We start from the raw sequence: 9,837 nt of genomic DNA, 5'->3' as shown, positions 1-9,837 counted from the left end.
GTAATGGTTTGCATATATGGTTATTTGTTGATTATGTTGCGACAAATCTGTCTTGAGCAACCCTGTTTATGGTGGTTTATTCATTGGTTTTTAGTCTTGGTAAAGGTATGCCCTCAACATATTTGATAAGATACCTCAAAGAATGTTTTTACTCTATTGTTGATCTTTGATTGGAAATCTTGCACGGTTTGGTTTGGTAATGGAACTTTAATGGATTTGGATAGTTTTTCATGGTTTAAATGATATAAATTCTTTAAATGTTTGGCATGGTCTAAAATAATTTAGAAATGGTTTTAAATGGTATAAATGGTGTACATGATTTAGAAAGATTAAAAGGTAAAGCCTTGGTGGCTAGGAAAATAGTTATGCTTGCGGGGTATGTAGAATCCACCAAGTGGTTTAATATGGTAAATGGAAGGGCACTTTTAAGACCCCTTAAAACTATATATGGTTGGCTATGGATAGTACTTTCAAGTAAGGTTGGTATGACGATACCACCACTTGATGCCCTTGGTTAATAAATGGTAAATGGATTAGCTGGTTTCTTTGTAAGGTTTTAATTGTGAAATAATGGCAGAATATGTGTCAAAGCTAGGGAAAGTGAAGGTCCCAGAGAGACCAAAACTAGAAACTCATACTAGTCAATGTGAGCTTGGTCTTTGTGATCATGTGCATGATGTCACAGTTTATATTTTGTTGATGTACTAGTCACCCCAGGTTTTCTTCCTCGGTTGTGCGGCTATACGCATTGGGGCCCTTTTAGTAAGGGGAGCTAAACCCATATAGCCCATGGGTGGTTTAGGACAGCAAAGCTACACAACTCAATTAAAGGTATTAAATTCATACTAAACTCGATTCTCTTTCCTGACATAGTTATATATATTTATGGTTGTATGCACAATGAAAGGTTTTACTTGTCTTTGAAAATGGAATTATCTTATCCTTACCTTTAGTGCATAGTAGTGCCCACCCACTAACCCATCTTCGGGTAGCTGTATGACAACGCTATGTAGGAATCAACCATTCTACTTCTCTTGCTTAGTGATCAGATTCAAGAACAATCAATGTTTGATTAAAGTGGTGAGCTTCCATAGTTTAGAAGGCATTTATTTCATGCCATGTTCTATTTTACATATTTCTCATCTTTCATAGTCTTTTATTTTGGCTATGGTAGAGGGCATGTCTCGACTAGCTACTCTTTGGTTAGTCTAAAGGCTTTGCATGGACAACTGTGGACATGGGTATGGTATATATTATTTTTTTATAGGTACATACATACATTGTCTTATTATCATTATATTGGTTTATGGTTTCCATATTTGTTTGGTAGGCTATTGGGTGGTTGGTCTTGGTTAGGTTTGTCTTGGATATAGACTTATCTCAAAGTCACCATATTTTTAGATATATTATCTTGTTAAATATTTTGACTTCAATCAACTTAAGGTGTGTATATGGCTGTTGGGTTAGGAAATGGGGGCAATTTTTGGTCCTAGTTGGACTTCGGATTGCCCATTACGATAAGGCCCTTATGTTTAGTCATGTCAAGTTTGTATCAGAGCTTTATATTTTGGTGTTATGGGGTTTCCACAAAGTTGTATTCAGTAGAGTCTTGCTTATAGGTGTGTTATGCACCACACTTATAATCAGAAGGCTATGAGCCATTTAGAATCTTTCACTTTCTTGGTTATTCTGCTTTTGGGTTATGAAGTCTAAGGTCTTAAAGTCTTCTCTAAATATTCCTTGGTTCACTTTTTGGATCATATCTTCTCAACAATCTAAGGTTTTGGAAATTTACCTCTTCTACTAAAAAATAACATAGATGGATCTAGTCTAACTCATGAGGCACAAACCTGATCAGGGGTTGCAACTTTTGGTTTTTCCAGTGAAGCCTAATCCTCATCATCCCATTTTATTTAAATATTTTGTGGTTGGTCGAAGATGTTTAGCAGGGTGAATGCTAGCATGAAAAACAGGGATAAAGATAAAGTAATGCCATTAATTCAAAACAAAAAAAATAATGTGAATAAAAATATGCAATTACATATATACATATATACCATGCCAGTGTATGGAACAAGCTTTAGCATGTATTTTAAAACATTAGCCTGGGTTGTGTAGCTTTACCATCATAAACCACCCACGGGCTATAGGGGTCTAGTGTTACCCCTTAAATGGGACCTAGTACATGAAGCTACATGAACTGGAGTTATCATAGATAGTCAGGGATTTCACTGTACACTACGCTTGCTATGATACATATATACATGTTTAGTCTTTGGGGATTCACTAATACCTTACAAGAACATGGTCATTAAAACCTATCCTCATATCGGTAAACATGAGTTTCCATTGTCCATCATTCGGACACACACATTCACAAATAGCTATCACAACCCCTGCTTTGCCCAATTAAAACATTTATCGTGTAACCAAACCACCAATTCAAGGATTCAATTATTACAGCATTATTAAGTTCTACCATCATACCGACTATACCTTGCAAGCAATGTCCTTAAGACAACACTTAGGGGATTACCATGTGCCCAGTAGCCTCTATAATTAAAATTACTCTGGGAATTCCCGTGTACCCCACAAGGTTTTCAAAACCATACTCAATCATTTAACCATTTGTTCATGCATTAATTTCAAGAAATAAGTCGAATCAAACACTTTGGGGATTTTATTGGACACCTAATTCAAATTCCCACCTTTCCCAATACTACAAACCAATTTTATAAAACAAGGTTGGGGTCATAATCACTTCAAAAGTCATAATCTTAGAAAAAATTACCATTCTCATGCTCAACATGGAATGTTAAAAACCATATATAAAACATGGAAAACCATAATGAAATCATGGGAAAACATTATTTAATGATAAGCATTAAAAAACCCCAACCTTTATTTCAAAACCATAATGATACCATGAAATCCATACATTAAAATATGTTCTTTCAATAAAAAAAACAATGAGGGAGGATCAACATCCCTGAAATACCAAGAAATTTAGAAGAGATACCACCGTTAAAACCCTAGATGATCACTTTCTTTAAAACCCTAGATTTAGATTAAAAAGTGAGTTTGAGAGAGATTTTTAGGAGTGTTTTATTGGGAATGATGTGATAATGAATCCCCAACGAAGGTTTTAAGTCATAAGGTCCAAGGGGTTAAAGTGAGAAATATCCAAAGTTCCCTGAACCTAGAACGTAAAAAAGTGTCGCCTTTGACTATGAGTCAACCATTGACTCATAACCAAAATGGTGACCAAAACTTGATAATAGATTTATCAACATGTTTACAAGACTATTGATAATACAAAGCTTGTCTACTTTACATGCAGAGAAGCAGAATAGGTGGGTTGAAAAAAAGAAACTTACAGAGTTAAGAAGCTATGGGGAACACGGTTGTAGTGTTTGCCTTCTATGATTTTCAACTTAAAGAACCAAGTTTGGTTACTACTTATTGATTACTTCCAAAATCCTTCTTTTATTTTTCTGCACTGCTCATGAATTACATAAAACCATTCAACTATTCAGCATCTTCCCTTGTTGATCAATGCAAACCTAGTTGGGTTACTATATATGTCATCGACCGCAGTATACTTCTTTGGAGGCTAGTTTTGAGAGACATCAAATTTTGTCACCATTACTGGGAAAGATGGCATAATTGTAGAATGAATTTTTTAAAGTTTGCGGGTTTTATTTTCTATTTTTGATTTAGCATATACCTATATGTAAAACACTCGGAGAAGAGGCAATACCTTACTCCCTTTTGATCTAGAGCCAAGAAAAATTCTTTAAACACTACGAAATATGGCAGTACAAGTTTGTGATGGTGTTTCGATTGGAGTTCAAGACCCTCTACCTATTGATCCAAATACAGCAATCCCACGTGCTCTACTTGATCTATAAAATATTATAGATTTATATATGTAACAAGTTTTAAAGCTAGAGAGATGAGTAGATGAAGAATCTTGATTTGATGAAGAGTCTAGGAGTGCTTAGAATAGAAAATGAGTTAGGATGAGAAAAGTGGGCGATAGTGTTCAGAGAGTCAAAGTTCTACCGATCCCTGCATATAAGCCTCTACAACCATATGAAGAAGATGACGAGGATATGAGATATTTTGGAAATCTTCTGTAGATCACTAAATATCGGTTCAAGAGCAATAACAAACCTTATTTTAGAAAGTGCATTTGAGAATTTTTTGTGGGATTATGAACAATAGATGCTAGCGGATATTTTAGTAACCAATAAAGGATGGCATACAAGAGATACTAAAAATTGTGCACGTGCATATGATATTAGAGTAGCTTGTAATCATGGAATGAATAATGACTTTATAGTGCAAGAGGTTTCTCAACTTTAGAATGATATTGTGCTTCTTCCAAGCAATTAGAAACATTGGGTGCTGAGAAAGTAAATTTAATTGAGGCTCAGGTATCTACTTCAAAAACTTTTGAGATTTAATCTGAAGATAAAATGAAGTATCTTGATCAAAGTTTAGCTAATTTTAGAGCCCAAGGTCAAGGAAATCTTTTATAATGATAGTTACAGAGATAGAAGTAGAGAGAGATGGTCATTTGTGTATGGAAAGATGACTACAAATACAAAAGTGACAAATGCATTCCATATGGCAGTTGTGATTTAGAATCTAGAATAGAGGCAATATTGTCAAAATTAGTCAAAGGGCGAGAATACCAAGAGAGTTATCTTAAGGAGATTAAGGCAGATCTAACTAGGCTGGATCCAAAAGTTGTGTCATATACTATGGTAAACAATTGGAGCAACAATATGGAAAGATATCGGCCACATTTAATTAAAGAAAACCTAGCGCTTTTCCTAGTAATACGATTGGAAATCCAAAAAATGATGGTCACTACCATGCCATTGCCACTCGAAGTGGTAAAACCACCTAGACCGGCCTGTACCAATTATAGATGAACAAAAGAATGACGATGAACATGTTGATGTAGGAAGCAGTTGAGAGCAAGATAAAGGAAAAGATGATGCTAAGGAGCTTGTTCTAAAACCCATTCTGAGACCTCACCCTCCTTTTTCTTAAAGTCTTAAAAATAAACAATAAAATGGAAAGTATCAAAAGTTTTTGTAAATACTAAAATAACTTTTAGTCAACAATCCACTTGTAGAAGCATTATAGCAAATTCCAGGACATGAAAATTCATGAAGGATCTATTCACCAAGATGATGTCAGTCAGTTATGAGCTAGTAAAATATATTCATCATTCCAGTGTTGTGGATACTAGATAATTTATGGAGAAGAACGAAGATTCTGGTGCATTCACTATGTCATATGCCATTGGATCTTTTGAGTGCGCTTATGCACTATGTGATTTGGGTGCAAACATCAACCTCATACCATTTGTAATGTTTAAACTGTTAGGGTTAGGAGCACTTAAACCAACCACTGTGAGATTAGTGATGGTATATATGATAGTGGAAAAGCCAATTGGTATTTTATATGACGTATTAGTGAAGGTGGATTTTTTTATTTTTCATATGGATTTTGTGATATTTGACTACAAAGTGGACTTTCAAGTCCTAATTATTGTGGAAGGACCATTCCTATTTATAGAAAGTATTTTGATTAATTTAAAACTAGGTCATCGAATACTGAGACTCAATGATGAATAGATGATATTCAATATATGCAAACCCAGGAAGTATTCAGATGAGTTAAGGGTGGTATCCGTGATTGATATGTATGATGCTGAAGAAAATTCATTCTATGATGTTAATTTAATAACTCTGTGGAATGATGGTTTTTGTGTTGCTGTTTCAAATAAAGAAAGGTTGGGTGTTGAAGCACTAGCAATGAGGCTCATAATCTTTTATAGTGATGGTATTGCAGATTATGATGAAATGGTATGTGCACTTTATTGGAGTGGTTCTTACACTTATGCACCAAAGAAGTTTTAATTGGATTAGTATAATAGAACTACTCCACCTACACGTCCATCCATTGAAGAGCCACCAGTCTTAGAATTTAAAACTCTCCCTACTTACCTGCAATATGCATTTTTGGGAGCGAACAATACTTTGCCTCTTATCATTGGATCTAACTTGTGTGATACTGAAGTAGAAGAATTATTATTAGTGCTATAGAGATTTAAGAGGGCCATTGGATGGTCCATTTTAGATATTGTGGGTATACTACATGGTATTTGTACTCATAAAAATCAACTTGAATTGGATTATGTTCCATGTATAGAGCATCAACTCAACTCAATCCTTCTATGCAGGAGGTGGTGATGAATGAGAAAATCAAGAGGTTAGATATTTATGTAGTGTATCATATTTCTAATAGTAAGTGGGTCAGTTCGGTACAATGTGTTCCAAAGAAAGGCGGTATTACTATTATGACTAATAAGTGGAATGCGCTAGTTCAAATGAGGCCAGTCACAGGATAAAGAGTTTGCATGGACTACAAGAAATTGATTGCATGGAATCAGAAGTACAATTTTACCATGCCTTTATGGACCAGATGTTAGACAGGCTAATGGGAAAAGAATGGTACTATTTTCTTGATGGGTATTCAAGATATAACCAAATCATTATTGCACCTGAAAACCGAGAATAGACCACATTTACTTGTCCCTATGAGACATTTTTCATTCAAATGTATGGAATTTAGGCTATGCAACACTCCAGCCATATTTTATAGGTGTATGATGTCAATCTTTTCTAACATGGTATAAGTCACCATCAAAGTATTTATGGATGATCTTTCAGTTGTTTATGATTCTTTTGATAACTACTTAGCTCACTTGGCAAATGTTCTCAGAAGGTGTGAAGAATGCATCTTGTTACTTAATTGGGAAAAGTACTATTTTATGGTCAAAGAAGGTATAGTGCTGAGACAAAAAAATTCAAAAAGGTGTAGTAAGGTAATAGAGCAAAGATTGAAGTGATCGAGAAATTACCTCTGCCAATTTTTGTGTAGGGTATCTATAGCTTTTTGGGACATGGTGGTTTTTATAGCTGATTCATTAAGGATTACTCCAAGATTGCCAACCATCTATGTAGCCCCTCGAGAAAGAGGTGATATTTTACTTTAATGAAGCATGCTTAAAGGCTTTTGTATTTTTGAAAGAGAAGTTGATTAATGCTCCTATTATTCTGTCCCAAGATTAGCCCTTGCCATTTGAGATTATGTGTGGTGCGAGTGCTTTTTAGGGGATATATTGTTAAACAGAAAGAAAAGATCCTTCATCCCATATAGTATGCTAGCAAGGCACTAAATCCTGCTCATAAGAACTACTCTGTGATGAAATAAGAGTTGTTGGCAGTGGTTTTTGCCTTTGAAAAGTTTAGGTCTTATTTGATTGGGACAAAGGTGGTTGTGCTTACAGATCATGCAGCATTGCAATACTTAATGGAAAAATCCAAAGCCTTGAATAATTAGAAGGGTGTTATTGATGCAAGAAATTAATTTTGATGTCAAGGAAAAAAAGGCACTCCGAATTAAGTTGCAGATCATTTGTCTAGGATTAAGAAGGAAGTTAGGTAGAATGCTGACACTAGGCTCGTGATTGACGATAGTTTTCCATATTAACAATTGGTGGCATCTTTCCAAGATCTAATTCCATGGTTTGTAGACTATGCAAATTATCTAGCAAGTGATCAAATCCCTGAAGATCTTTTCTTTCAGCTGAGAAGGAAGTTTATGCATGAGGTAAGGGAATTTTTTGGGATGAACCTTATTTATTCAGAATTTATAGGGATGGACTTACTCATAGATGCATACCTAAGGTGGAGATAATGAGTATACTTGAGGTTTGTCACTCATCACTAGTTGGGGGTCATCATGGAGGAACCCGCACAGCCCATAAAATCTTGAAATGTGGGTATTATTGGCCAACAATTTAAGAAGATGCACATGATTTTAGTTATTCTTGTGATTAATTTAAATGACAAGGTAATGTCTCTAGACGCCATGAACTTCCTATGACTACCATTTTAGAATTTAAATTTTTTGATGTATGGGGTGTAGATTTCATGGGACCTTTTGAGAGTTCATTTGGCATGAAGTATATACTTATGGCTATGGATTATGTATCCAAATTGGTGGAAGTATATGCGCTCCCAAACAATGAAGCACGTAGTGTCACTGTATTTTTAAAAAGGCATATTTTTCTCAATTTGGCACCCCACGTGCTATCAGTAGTGTTGGTGGGTCATATTTTTTTAATCATCTATTCAATAGTCTGCTTGAAAAATATGGAGTGAAACACAAGGTGCCATCTCCAAACTAGTAGAGAAGTTGAGGTGTCCAACAGAGAAATCAAGTCCATCTTGCCGAAGATAGTGAATGCCATTACGACTGATTAGTCACGAAAATTAGATGATGCATTGTGGTCTTATGGAACAGCATTCAAGACCCTAATTTGTGCTTCACCTTATTAGCTAGTGTATGTAAAGGCTTGTCACTTGCGTATTGAGCTTAAACATAAAGCATTGTCTGCCTTGAAGAAGATAAATTTTTAGTGTCAAGATACAACCAAGTCAAGGATGAATAGTATGAATGAGTTGTATGAATTTTGAATCCGGTCATATGAAAGTTCTCCACTTTTCAATGAAAAGATAAAGTTGCATCATGACCGCAAAATTGAGAAAAGAATCTTTGAAAAGGGTGACCAGGTATTGGTTTACAATTTAAGGCTACGCTTGTTTCTAGGTAAGTTGAAGTCTAGATGGTATGGCCCTTTTATTATACTAAGAGTGTTTCCATATGATACTTTGGAATTGAAGAGATATGGTGAAGCCTCATTCAAGGCGAATATGCAAAGACTCAAGCACTATTTGGGTAACATTAAGGAAACAAATGTGATTTTTGAGATGGACCTTAGTGAAGGATAAGTAACCAGGGTAATTGCGTGGTGTCGCGATGTCAAAACAAGCACTGTATGGGAGGCAACCCATGAGGCTAGTTGGTGAATCTGAGTACCCAACTTAGCCATGTCGTGTTGCAATGTTAATTCAAGCGTTATACAGGAGGTAACCCATGTTTTTAGACTTATTTATAGGGTAATATGTTTGTTTAGTGTGCAAGACTAAAAATAGCAAAAAGAATTTAGAAAAGTTCAAGTGAATAGGTCATCGAACTCTTCAAGAGTCATATTTAGATAGTACGACTCGTGAGTAGGAGCCGTAAGGACCTAGAAGAAAATTCAGAATCAGGTAAAATTTTCTGGAATGGATTTGATTCTTAGAATGAGTCATACCTCTAGGTGAGACTTATCACATTGAGTCGTATCCACTCCAAACCCCAGGTAAGTTTCCAAGACTATAAGAGTTGAAGAAATAACCCGTAAGCCTGGGTACGAGTCATAAACACAACTCGTACCTAAGTATAATAGGTCAGGTTCATGGGTTAACTCGGACCAGTTCTACTAAAATAAAATGAGACGGCACCCATCGGGTACCTGATACCCAAAATTGAACCCACCTCCATTGTGGATAAAATGTTAAGCTTTCGACTCCTAAAATCCACTAAAACACTCTAAATTAACTACCATATTTCTTGGATTCTTCACTCTGTAAGAATTTAATCACAAATTTGGGAAAGAATAAGTGAAACCTCGATCAACCTAATTTCTCAATCATTCAAGTAAGTTTCAAACTCAAACTCTTTTTATTTCAAGATGATATTTTCAATACGTGGTATGTAAAATTGCTTCGTGCTTATTTTACATATAGGTTACATTTGGTACCCTAGTTTTTGGGTTTACGTTTAAAATGGGAATTGGGGGTGAATGTGGTTTCGGGTGTTGATATTATGTGTTTTTAGGAATAGAATTAGGTAATATTGATGCAT

Source organism: Capsicum annuum, chromosome 6 (genome assembly GCF_002878395.1).
Source record: "Capsicum annuum cultivar UCD-10X-F1 chromosome 6, UCD10Xv1.1, whole genome shotgun sequence".
NCBI lineage: Eukaryota > Viridiplantae > Streptophyta > Magnoliopsida > Solanales > Solanaceae > Capsicum > Capsicum annuum.
This window is presented reverse-complemented; position numbering follows the sequence as displayed.